The 20,153-nt window shown below is 33.8% G+C and overlaps 1 pseudogene; it reads right to left on the bottom strand.

The window, feature by feature from the left end:
• Nucleotides 1-1,939: 1,939 nt before the first annotated feature.
• On the bottom strand, nucleotides 1,940-19,524 carry LOC108992409 (annotated as a pseudogene).
• Nucleotides 19,525-20,153: the final 629 nt, after the last annotated feature.

Here is a 20,153-nt window from a genome sequence, read left to right as displayed (position 1 = left end):
AAATCATATTAGTTTGTGAATTTATTTTTATATATTCTTTTTGTGTCTATAACAGTTATCTTAAATTTATCTATCTCATCAGTCATTTTACACCACATCCTGACCAAAGGTGGTCTAACTACAAAAGTACCTCATTATTTCGCCATATGGATCAAATGTAGTTGCAGAATAGCATTAAAGCTGATGAGGTTACAAAAATCAACTTGTTTCATATGTTTCTTTTTAATTTGTTGCAACGATATTATCCCTTTTCAAGTATTAAAAGGACTTGTCATTAGCAGCTTAGTCCTATATATATATTGTCCAATATTCTCCCATATTTCTGTCTGCCTCCATTTTGTGCCATTTTATTCTCTCATTATCTCCTTAATTTATTGGATAGATGAGTATGAGATGCTGAGTGTTTTGAAAAATGAATAGTTTAAATAGAAAATGCAAGACTTTTCTTTCAGAGTATGGGACGATTGCACGCTGTTGGCTGTGGATTTTAATAGCTCCAATTTGTGAGATTGAGATAAATATGTTTTATATGCGAATGTTTTGTTCAAACTTTAATTACAGGCTCCACGTCCACGATACATATATATACCAAAACCATTCAACTCTGAATATCTAGGCCGCTAGCTGATCATTGTGAAGAATCAAAATCAAACTTCGTTATAGTTATTGATAAGAGAAGGGTTGCAAATTGTGTTTGCGAGTCGTGTCGTATTAGGTCATGGACATTCAACTATATGAATCAAACTGAACACGACATGTTATTCTAAACTTTGCAATAGTTATTCAATGTGTAGAACTTGGGCCTTTCTGTTCAATTAGGATCTATAATTCAAACCAATAATAAAAATAATAAACTATCTCAAACTTGTAATGCAAATTGATACTTTTCAGAGAATGGAGGAATACCCACTGTCGGTTTTAATTTCCAAATTTGTATGAGGGTTCTTCAGGCAATATTGGATTATATAAGGTGCTCACTGCTCACGATTCAAAGAAATGACAGCAAAATGAGTGGGGAAAAGGGAGGCCCCTTTTGTCTTGAGAGCATTCAAATAGGATATTCTTTTGGGCCTTCTCCAAGAATATTTTCAGAAAGAAAGTACATTCCTTCTCAGATGCTCCCATTTCAGCGTCTTCCAACTCTCTCTCTCTGCGCTATATATATAATACTAGTCGGGAGCAACGTGCAAAGCACGTTTGTCTAGTTGGGTTAAACATGTTTTTCATAAAAATAATATGATTTTTTTTTTTATAAAAAATCGATTAATGAATACTTTAATGCTTAGAGACAAAAAAAAACAAATTTTAGCAAATATTTTTGGATAATGATAGGTCAGTAAAGTATAATAATTACATATTTGGATATATTAAAATATAAAAAAATTAATTCAAAATTAAAGTCAAGATATATTAGAATAACATAGACATTAAAATAGCATCATTGCCACCACAATAACTACTACCACACACTCAAAGAATGCATAACCAAGATTTTAATAGCCAAGCATTACACAATGTACAACCATCATGAAAACACATTTAAAATGAAGTGCACATTTATTAACAGAAAAGGCTAAAACAAAAGGCTTTGGAGAAGTTTAAACTCTGGAAAAAAAAAAGTATAGTTTTGCTTTTCACAACATAATTTCATGTTGAATCAATTAACTGAGTCAATATGTTCTTCTTTATGCCTCTTCGATAATATAATGGAATTTCAATTTGAAGCTACCTATTTCTTGCAAGTCCTTGAATAAGATAACAAATTATTTCAAATCTCCAAGAATTATGATTCCTCATTTCCAAGACACGAAAGAAATGGACTTCATCAATTCTATGCTTCTCCATTTGCATCTGCTAACCCCTTAAACACAAAGCAACCCATAGATAGATATGTTGGCTTAACACCTATGTTTAACTCTAGTTGTATGCATAGGTTGATTTAGAAATAACCACCTAGTAACTGCCAATCATAAGCAAACACCCACATAAAAGATCAGCAAAACAATATGATCATATATACACATTTTCTTGTGAGGATGCTTAAAGATTACCTGTTCAAATAAACCTTTAGGCAGAAAAGTAAAAGAGTTGTGCTTTGTCGTTGATATAGAATTCCCTCGACAAAAATCATACCATAAGAGTCAAAACCAAATAAAACTTATTGCAACCAGAGGTGTAGGAATTCCTAATCACTAAGACATTACAAACACTCAAGACAGTCATCCATGTAAAGCATTAAAACTAAAAAAAATATAATTAATATATAAAAATTAGAATCACTGTATAGATCCAAAACTCATACGAATGCTAATCTTATTAAAACATTCATATTTGATTCAAAGGATGAGTAAATTTTATGTCTGTCCCACTGCTTTGGGTTGGACACCATGCTAATGAAATTCTGGTGGAGATTCAAATTGGATAATGAGAAAGCACCTTTTCTTGAAAAGCAGGGACTCAATCTGTCAATCAAATCCTTGCTCTCCTCTCCAAACTCAGTTGGCAACTTTCTGTAGGCTCCAACAGTCTCTAGGCCACCAACATTAAATCCAAATACATGAGAAATGCCCCATTTCCAGACTCTTAAGTGAAACCTTGGGATTCTTGGTTTGGGAAAGGACTATGCAAAACAAAATTCGTCATCTCTCAATGAGCTTTTTTCATTGTTAAGAATGGGCCATCCATAAAAGCCTTAACTAATAGTTAGATCCCCCACCACCCCTCAATTATCCCTAACACCAACCTTGATGAATTGTCATGAGATGTGGCAAACAGAAAATTAAAAAAATAAAAAATAAAACACCTTTAAGAACCGTGAACAGTTTTTGGGAATTGAGTTGTCTTTGATATATCCTACCTTATTGCTTTTAAATGCTTTCAGTATGCATTCAACATCATATTTGTCCACAACTTCAATAACCTAGAAGCCAAATTGCAAATAAATAATCATTGCACTTATGAAGGTACAAAAGGGCATGTAGGCAGCAACATGATAAGCTTAAAAGTAACTACAGAGAACGCTTACACTTTGGGAAGCATAAAGAGTAACAAGGCCGATAGGAACGAAGATGGTACCCATCAATAGAAATATAGAAATGGCCTGCATAAGAGATTCTCAACACCATAAACACACAAATTAATAACAAAATATACACATTCAACAATATATACTCAACTCGAAAACAATATATATATATATTTTTTTGGTAAGTTCTCAACTTGAAAACAATATACAAACTGAATAAAAAAATGAGTCATATACAAACCTCAAAGCAACTGAAACTGCAAACCAGAAACTGGATACTTCCTGCAAGAAACAAACCAATAAATCAGATCAGTTAAAACGAAAAAATAATAACACAGCAACGCGGTGAGATGTAAAAAAAAAAGGAAGAAAAACTCCTATATCAAAATCTGCTGACACAGAAGAGTTTAAAAATATCAAAAAGAAACATGCACCAAGAAAAGAAACTGAGAGTAAGACACATAAGGGAAAAAGATCAAAAAATAAACATGCACTCATAAAAGAAACAAAGAGAAATACAATAATAAAATGCCATAGTTAAGAAACTAAGCACCTAGAAACCAAATAAATTAAGAACAAAAATAAAACAAACTGTAAATTTCAAACAAAAAATGGAACCAAAAAAAAAAAAAGTTATCAATCACTCAACCCTGCATAAATAGATTTTTTTTTTAAAAAAAAAAAAAGGTCTAGACGATTGCTATCTTCAAACCTGATAATATTAAATCATAGCATTTAAAGCTTCATTTTCTTTCCATTCCTTCCCTTTTGGAGCATCCAAATTACCCGTAGTTTATTTTCATTCTTCTTTACGATAACCTTTACTCTAAAGATAGACTAACATTAACTCTCTCTAACACCTAATGAGTAAACATACAAGCGATTAAAATTTTGGATATCAAACACGACCATATGATAATATTAAGGAGAATTTTTCATCTTCTCTAAAAAAGAAAAAAAAGGCTTAATATATATATATATATATATATATATATAGATATTCATTTCCCACACTCTCTCATCAACCAAACAACTTATCAAGAACGAAAAAACAGCAAATGCTACTCACCCAGTCGTGATCAATGGTATCCTCCAAACATTTGATTCCTGACTGAAATGAATAGTACAGAACAAGTAAGTCTAGAGACGCTACCTCCCTCCATTCGATGAGAGCTACAAGCTTCTTTCCTTCAGGATGCAGCACATTTAGGCTAGACTGACTCAGAATTTCATAAAAGGCTTCCACTGCAGAGACACCCTGGAACATAATAGGGCAAATTTGGAATATCGTGTCTTAAGATGCAAGAAAAACAAAAAATAAAAAGGAAAGGAAAGTTACTAATTATGAATCTGAATATATATATATATATATATATATATATATTCTTGTACATGTATCAACCAAGTGGGATCATCTTGTTCAACCCTACAATATCAGCACATTGTATAAACCTTGGCAAACAAAGTGCAATGTATAAACCTTTAAGAGGTTTTTTATCATCTGAAAGCTAGGTGATAATGTAAATGAGTGCTGCTGCAATTGATATAGGGCTCCTCCTGAGATACACAAAAAAGAACAGTTGATATAAGCAAATAGTAAACAAAAATCAACAAACACAATAGATATACATTGAGCGTCATGCTGATGACACTACAACACAATTGCTTTTTAGTGACGGTTGGGAAATTGTGACAATCCCTAGACCGTCACTAAAAGGCATTTTCTGTGACAGTTTTTGGAAACCGTCACTAAAGATAGAATGAGATTTTTTTACATTCGAACGTATGGGAAATATGCGTTCGAACGTCACATATACGTTCGAACGTTATGTCTGTTTACGTTGGAACGTAAAATGTTTTGGCGCAACCGTTCGAATGTTATTAATTTTACGTTCGAAAATGTTTGCACCAATGTTCGAACGTTAAGTAATAACATTCGAACGTTCATTGTAAATTTAAATTAAATGACTTTAATTTAAAAATTATGTGATTTTTATTGTGCATAATTTGTGAACAAGTCTAAAAAATTGAATTGTATATATTTATATATACACACTTTGTAATATATAAATATATATTATTGATTTATATATATTTGAAATGCAGTGATTTAGTATTAAAGTTGAAATTATAACATCAAAGAAGATTAAAAATTGAAATTAAAAAACGATAAAAATATTCAATAATATTTTTCGTTACAAATATTAAAAATAAAATACAAAATTTGATAGAATGTAGTAAACAACAGTCAGATGATAACGTTATCCGCAAAAGTCGAACTCCGTACTTCCTCAGTCAAGGTATCAACCTTGTCGTTGAGGATAGTTACACGATGGGTGAGTTCGGCAACAGACGCCGATATAGCCTCGAGCGATCGATCGATCTTATGATCAATATGCGCAGTCAGCTGTGAGATGACCGCATCAACCCAAGCAGGCCGCACATCTCCTGCAGATGTACTCGGCGTATGCTGACTACTACTCCCGACATGACCTGGCTCAGGCTGCGTCGGAGGAACTAGATCCTCTACAGGGGGTGGCTGACGTCCCCTCGCCTGTCCAATGCTACGCCGATGCGTGGTCATGTCGAGGGGGCTCATCTGATCTTTGACCCGCTCCTCTGGCTGGGTCGGCACTCCCCGTGCAAGTAATAGTCGGCTGATGAGGACACCATATGGGAGATTATCCGTGGAGACGATGCTCGCCTCGTAACGGATCCTCTCAAAAATGTGCAGTGGCAAATCTATAGGATCTCCACGTGCCACTCGTATCAAAAATTGTGCCCGAAGCCGACTAAATGTGGTTTTATGAGCCACAGGATCGACATTTGTTGCAACAATAAGGTGCAACATGCGGAAGAAATGCAGCAGATGGTTCTGGTTGAAGGCGTTCTTCCGCTCGATCTGCATGCGATCCCTCCCGGTGAGGATGTAGAAATCCTCGTCTCGGTCATCATCCCGAGCCTCGACGCCAGTATCCTCAGCCTCTGACTGGCCTGCATCTCTGGCTGATGCTGGCTCACATCCCCGGCCAGTAGATGATGTAGAAGTGCCTACATCCTCACGGGGTGTTGAGTGTGTAAATGTCTCAACTCCTCGATGAATCCCGAGGTGCTCGCCGATGACATCTGCCGATACCTCAATGGAAACACCGCGTACAGTCACGGTGTGAGAGGATGCATCCGGAGGCATGTCACACATCCCCATATAGAATTCTTGAACCATTGAGGGGTATACCTTCCCCCTCAATGTGCAGATATTTCCCCAGCCTCTACTGAGGAAAACATCTCTTAGGTTCGTCTGCTGCCAACAGAGTTCGTCGAACTCATTAATTAAGACCTCTCTCTCTACCATAACAGTACGAGCTCCGATACGGGCAGTGTCCGACGTGGCTCCTTCCCTCCCTCGTTTTCGTGTATGCAGTGGAAGAGCCATATCCTAAAAATAGAAAAGGAAAAAAAAATTATTTACAATAATGCATTTTTTTGTATTAATTTTAAGATGCTCTGCATTAACGTTCGCACGTTTTATCTTTAACGTTTGAACATTAAAGATAAAAACGTTCGGACGTTAATTTATACGTTCGCACGTAAAATAATGTAAATAAATTTACGTTCAAACGTAAAACAAATACGTTCGAAGTACAGATGTACGTTCGAACATAAGCAGTAAACAAATACGTTCGAATGTACGTTCGAACGTATTTGTTTTACGTGTGAACGTAAATATGAACGTTCGAACGTCGAAGCATGAATAATGTAGAAAATCACTACGTTCGGATGTTATAATTAAACGTCCGACCGTATGTCGTTTAATAATATTCATGTCCGAATGTAAGACGATTAACGTTCGAACGTGGAAGCCGTAACGGCTCTGTAATTTAAACGTCGTACGTTCGAATGTCTTAGTGAAACGTTCGAACGTTTCAACGCAGAATGGCTGAGTCGACTCAGCCATTATTGAAATCTCGAAAATTTCTCTACAAGGTTCTAAATGCCGAAATGTCACCATGTAAATGAAGTATATACTTCAAGAAACATTTCTACGGTGACTATTCGGCCAATGACTGGCCGTGGTGGCCGGAAAATGAAGTTGAAAATCCGGTAATACTTATCCGGTTTTAAACAAAACTCAATCCAAATCTCAATCTAAATCTCAATAAAATACATGTTATTTGCATAAAACATTTAAACCTACCTTTTAGTGACGGTTGTGGCCGAGTTGACGGCGGCGGTGACGGAGGCGTGGCGGCAAAGAACGGAGAAGACGATGGATACGTTTTGGAAATGTCGTTTCGACGTTCGGTTTTGGCCTTATATACACAGAACGTTCGAACGTACTTATTATTACGTTCGAACGTTTGTCAATTTAATTTCCTTTAGTTTATCTATAATATATTATATTATAAATGTTTAAGTTATATATTAGGATGTTATATAATATTATTGACAATTAGATTATTGGTTTTTTTGTGAGTGCTTGTTATATTTATAAAGTTTAGCAATATGTTTATACATATTGTTGTGATTTTATGCTTACTCTTGAAATAATTGTGATTATTGTTTGTGAATTTTGTGAATAGTTTATGAGTTTATGGTGTTTATTGATGAATTAATAAGTAACAATTTAATATATATTATTGATTTATATATATGGTATAGTTTATATATTATATACGTTGATGTTCTCATTTAAAGTATATTATATGCTATCATACTATACAATGTAGTATATAGTTATAGATATATAAAATGTAGTATATATATTATACTATAAGTTAGTATATAATAAAGAATTTAATAAGTAACAATTTAATATATATTATTGATTTATATATATGGTATAGTTTATATATTATATATGTTGATGTTCTCATTTAAAGTATATTATGCTATCATACTATACAATGTAGTATATAGTTATAGATATATAAAATGTAGTATATATATTATACTATAAGTTAGTATATAATAAAGAATTTAATAAGTAACAATTTAATATATATTATTGATTTATATATATGGTATAGTTTATATATTATATATGTTGATGTTCTCATTTAAAGTATATTATGCTATCATACTATACAATGTAGTATATAGTTATAGATATATAAAATGTAGTATATATATTATACTATAAGTTAGTATATAATAAAGAATTTAATAAGTAACAATTTAATATATATTATTGATTTATATATATGGTATAGTTTATATATTATATACGTTGATGTTCTCATTTAAAGTATATTATGCTATCATACTATACAATGTAGTATATAGTTATAGATATATAAAATGTAGTATATATATTATACTATAAGTTAGTATAGTAGGAATCGTACGTTCGAACGTTTCAAGTTAACGTTCGAACGTTAAACTAAGAGGCGGGAATTTTCCCGCTCGATTAAGGTATCTGTGTGATTATTCAGACGTTCGGACGTTTATACTATACGTTCGAACACCAAATCTGTTAACGTTCGAACGTTAGTTAAATTAGTGCGGGAGATTTCCCGCTCAAATATGGTAACACTTTCATGAAATGTACGTTCGGACGTTTAAGTTATATGTTCGAACGTTTATCTATAAATCTACAAACGTTCGAACGAAAAATTGTGATACATTCGAACATAAAATGAGGAAAGTGCGGGAACTTTCCCGCTAGATTTTATGTTATATCATAAGAAGGGTACGTTCGAACGTGTATTGTAAACGTCCGAACGTTCTGGGCGGGAATAATTTTAGAATATAACGTTCGGACGTAAAACTTAAACGTTCGAACGTTTAAACTAATAATTTTAGAACTTAATCAGTACGCGCACGGGAGGAAGCGCATCATTTCTTCTTCTCCCGTGCGCGCAACAGAAAGAGAGGGTCCTGCACAGAGAGAGAGAGAGAGAGAGAGAGAGAGAGAGAGAGTGAGAGAGAGAGAGAGAGAGAGAGTTAGAGTTAGAGAGAGTTGAGTTAGAGAGTGAGAGAGAGTTGAGTTTTGGTAAGAAAATATTTTTATTTCTTGTCTTTATTTAAATTTTATAATATTTATAGAATGTGTTTTTGTTATAGAATATTTCTAATAAGTTAGTGTTGTATTCTTTTGAAGGATTGCTTGTTTTGGGAAGTTTGAAGATTTTGATTTGTAAGAGGATATTGTGAGTGCTAGGTATATTTCTAAACTTTATCAATATGTTGTTGTGATTTGATGCTTACTCTTTATCATATTGTGATTATTGTTTGTATAGTTTGTAAGTTATTTTAAATATGTTGTGATATAAATTTGAAATATTGTGTTTATTATTAGAAATATATTGTCATTAGGCTTTGTTAATACATGTTTATTGCTTACTCAAGTTTAGAAATATGTTAATACATGTGGCATGTTATTTTGTGAATATATTGTGAGTTATTGTGAATATGTTGTGATATGGATTTGAAAAATTGTGATAATAATATTTGAAATTAAGTAATAACAAATAAAAGTAACTCTTTAAGAATTATAATAATTAAAATTATTGTATAACCATTGAAATTTAAGTATGATAATTAAATATTTATAATAATATTTGAAATTAAGTAATAACAAGCATAAAAGTAACTCTTTAAGAATGTTAATAATTAAAATTATAGTATAACCTTTGAAATTTAAGTATGATAATTAAATATTTATAATAATATTTGAAATTAAGTAATAACAAGCATAAAAGTAACTCTTTAAGAATTATAATAATTAAAATTATAGTATAACCTTTGAAATTAAGTATGATAATTAAAATTATACTTTAAGAATAATGATCTTGTACACAACGAGGGAATATGATCTTGAAGAAATGTTGGAATTTCAATTTAATTGCTTGACTGTCATAGTCTCTTCGGCCTTGAGAGTTGTCAAGGTCGGACAGTTTGTGACGGTTAAGTAATTAGACTAAAATTTAAACATTTCTTCAAGATCATTCTCCCTCGTTGTGTACAAGACACGAAACGTAGGGTCACATAATCTTCCATCCCTCTTTAGTTTAACAATATAACACTACTTGAAGGTGACATTGTTAATTTAAACAACATGGAGATATTGTTGTATGATTTTTTGCTAGATGCGTGTGACATTGCATAAATACCCTTAGACCCGTTTGGGAATCAGTGTACATTTATGTGTCCACTGATTCCTGAATTGTCCAGTGTGGACAGTTTGAGATTATATTATCTGTATTACACATTTTTGTTACTCGCTACTTTCCACGTTTAATATGAAGTTTCGGTATCTTCTTCTACTGTTCTTCGGGTATACTGTTCGTAGGGTCACAATCCCGATATTTGAACATGTATACTTGGAGAATTATGGGGAGGTGCTGCCGGAATTTCTACTAACGTGGAAATTAGTAGAGTGACGAGATTTGTGTAATATGGAGAATATAATCTCGAATGGGATAGGACCAACTACCTTATCAAAAAAGTAATGAGAATTGGAGCATGACATGCATGTGAATTTTCAATGTACGTGTTATTAATATATAGATGTTTTTAGAAATGGACAAAAATTGGATGCGTCTGGACGATAGACTTGGAAAGGATTACGTACCCTATGCATGTGGAGTAAGAACTTTCATTGATTTTGCACGGGCCTCTGCTGATAGTCGTGGTTACATTAAGTGTCCATGTCGAGGGTGTAAAAATTTGTGTGCGATAGGATTGGATGAAGTAGAGCGTCATATATTTGTGAACGGTATGGATCTGGGGTATACGCGATGGGTACTGCATGGTGAGCCGTATGAAGGGTCAGCAGATGTATTGGTCGATCATCACAATTATTTACGGCACATGAATGATGATTATGATGATGATGATGAAGAAGAGGTGCATGATGATGATGAAGATGTTATTGATGGAGATTCTGAAACAAGCATGGAAAATTCATCTGAAGAATAAAAGTACTAAATATTTTATTTATATAGGTGACTATAAAATATCTTAAATTTTCATAATTTCTTCTAATTAATTTTCTTTGATATAATTAATTATTTTAAAGAATGCCGCCAAAACGACAACGAAGAAATGTGCCTCCGCCAAGTCCAAGTCCTGAATCCATTGAGGACTCCCCACTCGAGGAATCCGTTCCTGAAGATCAAGCTAACACAGAAGAGAACAACAGCCAGTCGACACCTACCAGTAAGGAAATATTGTCGTTGATAATTATATATATAGTTAATACTTTTTTCTCAATAACTATATAATTATAATTATAGTATATCTATTATTATCATGTAGTTCATGCATCTGCACGTCGCGGTCGTGGCTATACACGTGGAATCTCTCTTGAAAAAAATAGAAGGCACGGTAAACTGAAGATCACAATTCCTGATAATTCCACTGGAGGAGTGGATGATAGTGCAGCAGCGCTTTCCTCCTATATTGGCACAGTAGTTTGAGCTTATGCTCCATTTTATGTGCGCTCATGGCGAGATGTTCCGAATGAGATTAAGGAGCACATTCGAAGTCGTGTGCTGGTGAATTTACTTTTCAGTACATTTTTTTCACTTAGATTAATATATTATATTTTTTACCTGATTCCCTTGTTAGGATGAATTCGACCTCGACTTTGGCCGTAGCGAGGATTTAAGAACCGTGAATGAGTTGATGGCTACACTATTCCGACGTCACAAAGGACGATGTCATGACCACTTCAAGAAGTTTGAGACGTTGGAAGAGGCTGCGCAGTCTCCTTTTCAGCAGATGAAGTTAGATGATTGGAGAAAGTGTTGTGATCTTTTCGCATCTCCAGATTATCAGGTATTTTACATTTATATCTTTTAATTATTTACATTCATATTCGTTTTATACATTATATGTATACATATTACAATTAACATTTTTAATATATTTTGTAGCACTTGAGTTCTACAAATGCACAGAATAGATCCGTTCTGACTGTCCACCATCGTGCCGGTTCAAGGTCATTCCACCGTCTTGCTGAAAAAATGGTAATTAAAAAATTATAGAATTCATTTATTTTCCTGATATTCTTTCTGATAAGTACTAACATTATCTTTTTAAAATTGCTAATATTGTCGCTTTGTTAGAAACGTGATGATCCTGAAAACTTTTCCTTCATTCATGTCTATGCTGCTGCTCACACTAATGAGCATAGTGAGTGGATGGATCCTGTCGCTGCAGATAATTATGTAAGCAGTGTTAATTTTGTTAAATAAATTTTTTATAGAACATTTTAATAGTTTATTTCTTATTTCTATTTCTTTTAATACGTTACTAATTATTTACGATCATTACCTTTTAAATTGCAGAACAAAATGTTGGAGATGCAGTCGACTTCTGCGGAATCCTCTCCTAGTGACATAGACATATTCACCCAAGTGCTCGGGCCGCAGTCTAGTATGGCAAGAGGTTTGGGACGATCTATCAAGCATAAATGTTCATCCTCCTCAACCTCATCGGCTTCACAAATTAATAATCTTACAGCAGATTTAGAAGCTGCACGGCGTGAGAATGAGTATATGAGGTCGAGACAGCAAGAGTTAGAGTCTCTCTTAGAACGACAGTCTCATTTAGAGACGCGTTTGCAGGACCAACAGAGAGACCAGGAGGAAAGAATACGCAGTGAAGTGCAAGAGCAAGTGCAACGAGAGATGATGGTGCAAATGGAGCGTGTTATGTCGTTGCAACAGAATCCCCGTGGGCGAGGGAAAAAGAAGAAATAAATTTTATCAATATTTCTGACTAGTTTTAATATCTAATTTTGTACTTTTATAAGACATTGTTACTTGTTAATTGGGTATGTAATATGATACAATTGGTATTTTGTTTTTAAATTTTATGAAATTAGTATTTCTGATCTGTACGTTCGAATGTAAATAAAAATCGTTCAAACGTTGGTTCACACTATAACAAACGTTCGAACGTAAATACAATTGAATCGTTCGAACGTTAAACCGACTAACGTTCGAACAAAGAACTTGCATTCGGACGCTCCTTTGTTTACATTCGAAATAACGTCCGAACATTAAACGTGTTACGTTTGAACATTTACGTTTACGTTCGAACAAATATTCGAACGTTTATTGTAATTAACGTTCGGACGCATTAACATTAGAACGTAAATATGATACGTTCGAACGATATCCAACAAACGTCAACTTCTCTCATTCGAACGCCAATCGGTCGGGTATAACGTCCGAACGTTTGATTTTACGTCCGAACGTGATTTTCTGTGACAGTTCATAACCGTCACAAAAAAGGAACGTTCGAACGTTGTACCGAACGGAACACTTCCAACCGTCACTAAAAATATTTTTTGTGATGGTTGAACAGTAAACCGTCACCAAATGTTTTCTGTGACGCACTTTAGGTGACGGTCATGGTGACGGTTTCAAACCGTCACCAAATATGTTTAGTGACGGTTTGCCATTTTTTTGTGACAGTTTCCTCTGTCACAAAACACACATTCTGTTGTAGTGTTTAAATGTCTCTGTGAAGAAAAGAAGATAAAACTACTTTTCCAGATGAAAATAGACGGACAGGAGCACGTGTGCACACCCAATCTCAGTGTGTGTGTGTGTGAGTGAGAGAGAGAGAGAGAGAGAGAACTTTAGAATCGAGTTACTAATCTTGAAAAGGCCTCACAAGATATGCGCTTACCATCTTGAAAGTGAACCTATTGCTCCATTGTTTGCAAGCACAGTTTCAGTTCACTGTTCTCAGCCGTCAGACCATTTGTATCTCTCAACTCAAACAAACCCGCAAAATAAATGTCATTGAAACTATCATATAAGCCTATGTTTTGAATTATACTAGAAATCAAATTGCACAGGTAGAAAGGAAAGATGTGCCAACACAACCATATATAGGCGATATACAAGTCTCTGAAACAGGACACATCTACTCCAAAACTAGAATCTGTGCTAAGCTAATGCCATTACCTGCAAGAGGGTCAGTTGAGCAGACAATGAAGTTGCTTCAGTTTGCAGTGTCTGCACCTTCCTTTCAAGCTATGCAATATATCGCATCTTCCTTTCCTTTGATCTAGCAGCTGACTGCCTGTTTGCCCAGATCCTATCACATGGAGCAAAAAGGAAATATTAGCATAACGTTTAAGTAAAACACAGCGATTACTTGGAAAAACTTGACAAGAGAAATACAACTCAGAGGGAGAGAGAGAGAGAGAGAGAGAGAGACCATAACAATAAATCATCTAATATTGACAACTAAAGGTACGTTTGGAAACCAAACCAAACTCAACTCATCATTATAACTTTTTAAAATATCAACACAAAATATAATAAACAATTCAACTTTTTCAAATCCCAAAATAATAATAATATTAAAAAATAATATTCTAACAATATTTTATCATCTCAACTCAACTCAATTCAACTCAGTTCAACATCCAAACGCAGCCTAAGTTACACTTTGGACAGGCAAATAGCAACTCTTGCAAGAGCCTCCCGCCCAACAGGACCAAAGAAAGGAAAGTGAATAGAATCCATGGCACCAACAAATTCAAACATCATTTTTTCCAATAGAATGGGCATTCACAATGAAATTGAGGTCTCCCATAAGAAGAGAAAAATAGATCCCTCAAAGAAGATACACAAAGTGGTATATACCCTTAAATTCAAAAACAAAAACAAAAAAGGTGGTGGTATTACAGAATCATAATCATGTCTGAAAATGAAACAAAAAGTGGGTAACAATTGAATCTGAGAAGTCATCTTTGCTATCTCATCCCAACAAACATATTAGAAAGACAATCTTAGAGCTGACAAAATAAAGACCTGTTATTCTGAAGAAGGAAAAATCTAATGCCAAAGGCCTTGTAAATAATAGAATGTAGGGGTGGGCGGCGGGGCCCTACCGCTTTTCTACCCGCCCTCCCCCCTTCCGACCACGCCTGGCTGGAGCAGGGGCCCCTGCCCGTCAGATGTGTGCTGTGGGGCATCCACTCGCATGTCAAATATATATATATATAATAGATTTGTAATGAAAGAAACAACGTTGTTCCAAATCATAACCCTAACTATAAGAGGTAAATTCTCTCTCACCTCTCATGTCTCTCCTTCCCTCTTCTGCCCTTCCCCTGCTCTCTTCTCCAGTTCTCCACTTCCCCTCTTCTCCCCTGTTCTCTTCTACCAGTGGCCACCATCCTCTCTTCTCTCTCCTTTCTTTTCTCCTATCTCTTTCCCCCTTCTCCTCCTCCTCCTCCTCCTCTAAGCCAGTTGAGGACTTCTCTCTGTTGTCATGGGTCATGGTTAGGGTTAGAACTCCATGGGCTGGATGTTGGGTGTTCTGTGGCCAGTGGCAGATCCAACAATTTTTCTCAGGGGGGCTAACTTTTTGACCACACGAGATGTTTATGTAAAATAAAAAAATATTACAAAATCATAAAGCATAACTGTATATAAAATTAAATCTCGATAATTTGTCAAATAACGTAGAAATAAAATTTTAAAAACACAACTTAATATCTGTTTCAGATTTTTTACGACAATTTTTCATAGAATAATATTCATTCATTATTATTTTTGTAAATATGAAATATTTAGAAATTGTTTTATTCATAGAAACTATCAAGTGATCTTTTAGAATGCCATGTTTCATTCTAATATATAACTAGTTTATCAAATTTCAAATAAAATCTATCTATTTTGGGGTCACATTAAGCATAGAATGCCACAATTGAGACTTTAAATAAACTTTTCCTTTCTCAATGAAGTTTAGAGGATAAAACATCTCCACTATTTTTTATATAAATCATCAATCTTAAATGGTTTTTCTTGTATATTCACTTTGGATTCTATATTAAGAAACTTAATATTGTATAATAAAAAACTTTGGGGTCAATGTTAATAGTTTATTATTTCTCCTAATCTTAGTTTTAATTTAATTTTAGTGGGGCCACATCCTTGAAAATAGATAATATATAGAAATTATAAAGAATCTACGAGTTATAGGAAAAAATTGGGGAGAGACATTTCTATGTTTATTGAAATTTTAAGAAATTTTAGAAAGCATATGAAAATAAGGAAATTATAAATTCTTTTGGGGGGACCAATTTCTATATACATGGAATTATGAATAAAATATAGGAGCTATTATGAATTTTGAAAAACTTTTTTTTTGTTTGGAAGCTCTATGTAGATCCGCCTTTGTCTGTGGCTGGTGGCTACGACTGTGGGTGACATCGTCACCGTGACGGGTTTGCAAGTTTAATTTTTATGTTTGTTTGCTTCTTTGGTTTTTTGTTGGATTTGTTAGATTCTTTTGATCTGTAAGTTTCTTAGGTTTTTGTTTGGGTTTGTAAGATCTGTAATGGTTTATGCGATTTTTTTTGGGATTTTTTGTACGATTTAGCAATACTAGAATGTTTAACAATAGCAATCATTCATAATCCACACGACACATAGATAAATAATTTTCTTTTTTGTATATTTATAAATGAAGAAAAAGATGAAAACCAAAATGTTACTAATACATAACTAAACATGAACAAGCAATTGTGCAAGAGAGAGACTCTTCATACCAACCATTTATGTTTCAATATAATAATTTATTGATAGATTTTAGAGTTGAGAGAAAGAAGAAAAAAATACCAATCCTCATCCTTAACTTCATAAATAAGTTTATAAAATTCTTCAAGAAACGATACCTCTTTGCATGCTTGGGATCAATTAAAGCAAGCTCTGCAAGCTTAGAGCACTCTCATTGGATTAGTTAAAGTTAAAAGACAATTTTGATGAATGTAAGAGAAATTTGACAATTAACTATTCTATTCATATAAATATCTACATTGGAATATCTATTTTTTCATTATATAATAATAAAATAATATAAGATGAATTTAATTTTGATTATTCACATCAAATCTCCACATTAGATTATATATTTATTCATTCTATAGTAATGAATAACTAATAATTTCAAAAATATTTAATTTTTTTAATTATCAATTTATTTAATTTTATCATATTTTACTATTCTACTTATTATATGTTAATTAATAATCATGTTCTTATTAAATTAATATATCAAGTCAAATTAATATATTAATAGTGATAAAATATGTGATAGAAAGAAAGAGAGATAAATAATTAATAAAATAAGTATTTGATGTATGTACAGTAACCTTCAAATTTGGAAAAACTTTTGAAAGTCACTGTACCTAAATTTTAAATATTTGAAATTTGACTAATCCAATGTGAGCATATTTTACTCTTTAATAGCTAAATACTCATTAGATTTAACTTTTAACTAATCTAACGAGAGTGCTCTTAGCAGTTATTATGGCTTTCGTGGAATCAACTCAGATATATCTTCTAAACCTGACACAAGCATCTCCGGTTTAATTGTCATGGACCCATCCATGGACTGGCTATGTTGGTGCCTAACTCTGGGACGCTCGTTAGTACCAATGGCAACATTCTCAGCAGCAGTCACTGCACCAGATGCTGGTGTTACCATGGATGTCAGTGCCGGACTTGGTGCTGTCGCAGCAGAAGATGGCTCACCCACTTGGAAAGAAGGCATAGCAGATGATGATTTGAACTTATCCATATCAAGGTATATAGACAACAAGTCCTCCTCAGTCTCATCCGAAAATGAAGGACCGTCTGCGCCACCCACAACACCAAGGTCACTATCAAAGCTAATGTCATCAGGAAGGGTGAGAATTTCCGAATGGACACGTCTATTTTTATTTTTTTTTGATCAATTACGGTGGAATGAGAACATTCTCTCAATCTTTTCCTCACTGAGTTCTCTCTGTCTCTGCTTGTTCATCTTCCCTGCAACTTCTTTATTTTCTAACATAAACTTCTAAGGTAAGGTGATTTTAAAGATCTCAACTTGAGCCTTCTAGGGAGATTCTTGAGGCTATTGCATTGATTAAGATTCAAATTACAAGTCTATCGAACTTTAACTCTAGAAAATAGAAATGCTTGAATTTGTTGGAGGAAGCATTAGTCGGAGCTTGGTTTCCTTTCCAAAATTTACAATATTTGGACACAAAATATCATCTACAAATTGGATTAAAAATAATTCCACTCCCACTAACTTGAAGATGTATGTACTCATCAGCAAAGTACAATCATATACTATTATTGGGAGGTTTTTTTAAAGCCCAAATCTGAATAATCTCTTAACTGCAATCCAAATAAATATTATCATGACCAAAACCTTAAGCTTGTAACATGTGTACTTTTCTCCAAGCTTCTCATTCTCGAACGAATTCTCATGTCCACTTGATCTAACTGTGTATTAAGATGAGCTATTAATACCATAACTATCCTCAATGAATAGCTTTTCATTACAAAATTAAAAAAAAAAAAAAAACCTAACAAATTGCAATATCATTCAAGAACTTAATTTGCATATATTGCTAGCTAGTTTATGAGCAGCTTCATTAATTAAATTACCTTGTCTACATACATGATATATATGATTCACCTAAAGGCTTTTGAAACATTATTGTAACTTTCCGACGGCATTTACCACATCTCCATACTACATAGATTACTATCGAAGCTGAAGTAATGTAATTCTCTCCCCAATTCCCATATGGATTGCCATTTGCAATCCTCTCATCATGGCTAAAGCTTAAATTTAAACTTCTGATCACCTAATCATTTACTTCATGTTACAGTTTGCTTAGAGCCATAAGCATACCTCCCATCTCAACATTCCTTTGAATCACATACGTCCACTTGAGATAAATTGCCAGAGATCCACAAACAAATTAAGCACCATTCCGATTGAGTGCAATCACGATTAATCTATTCAAAATTTAAAATATTTCATTTATTTTGACTTGCAATATTGAAACAAATGTGGAACGTCAACTTCTTTGATTATTTGCTTGAATATTGTGTATATATATAGGTTTGAAACACTGATGATTCTAATTGTCAATTATGTTATTTCTTTTTGGCTTTTATGGGGTACTAGTTCTTCTTATATTAATCCCAAAATAATGATGCCACTTTTGCGTATAACCTAATCAAATGAGTGCATACATCAGGGCAATTGGGACAGTTAAACAACTAGGAAAGAAATTACACTAACAAAAGAATGAGATAAATCCAATGATATCTGGAGATTGCTCATATGATCTCCATGTTGCACTGCACTCATCAGCATGATAAAAACCACACCCACCAACCAGCTAAACACCACCCATGCTGCGGAAGGTCAGTCTCATCGATCTACGACTATGCATACCCAAGTCGAAGTTCTAAATCCAAATCTTCATTAATGAAATCAGCATCAACATCTTCCAAATCCGCAATGCTAAAGGTTGAAGATCACATCTTCTGTTGTGGGTTCCAATCGGGTTCTAAGTTATGATCACAATCATCACGGTATCTCTTTGAAACTTGAATACGATCCATGAAATCGTCATTCTTGTATATTAGATGTACTCCAACACCCTTTAAGATTGCTTCCTTTGAGTAAGTACTTTGAAATATAAACCTCAGATTGCTCCCGACCTCCCTGTACATCGGTTGTATCTCAATACAATTTGTAGCTATTATGTATTGTAGCCATACGTGATTTGGGCCCATTGGAGGAAATAGACACATATCAAGTCTAACCTTCTTACCATTTATCGAGATAGTAACAGTTTCGAGTCCCACCGAAATAGGCCCCACAACAACACACAAAACTAATGCCATGATCTCATGCCTACGCATGAGCGCATTATTAATGTCTATTTCATAGTAATTACTATATGAAGGAGTCTCCTTGCGATACTTGAACCACTTTGGAATCCTACTTCCTGGATATATAATCTTACTTAAAGTTTTCATTCGAAAGCGTTTCTATTAAACCAAATATATATAAGAAAGTAAATGCAAATTATCAAATAATGAAGACGAAACAAATAGAAATTAGAGAAACAGATCAGAGATATATACGTGAAGCAATATTGGGTTTGGCGCATGTGTCCCTACATTTACTTGCATTTTATTGCAATCCGATAAGTCAATCCATCTTAGCTGTTTTAAGTTGGGTGTTCCAAATGAAGATTTTGCTGATACATGAGGAAAGCGTTCCAATGACATGCATCCTCCAACATTTACCATTCCAATATTTTGTAGAAGTTGTAGAACTTCTTCAAGTTGCTTGC

This window comes from Juglans regia, chromosome 12, assembly GCF_001411555.2.
Source record: "Juglans regia cultivar Chandler chromosome 12, Walnut 2.0, whole genome shotgun sequence".
Lineage (NCBI taxonomy): Eukaryota > Viridiplantae > Streptophyta > Magnoliopsida > Fagales > Juglandaceae > Juglans > Juglans regia.
This window is presented reverse-complemented; position numbering and strand designations above follow the sequence as displayed.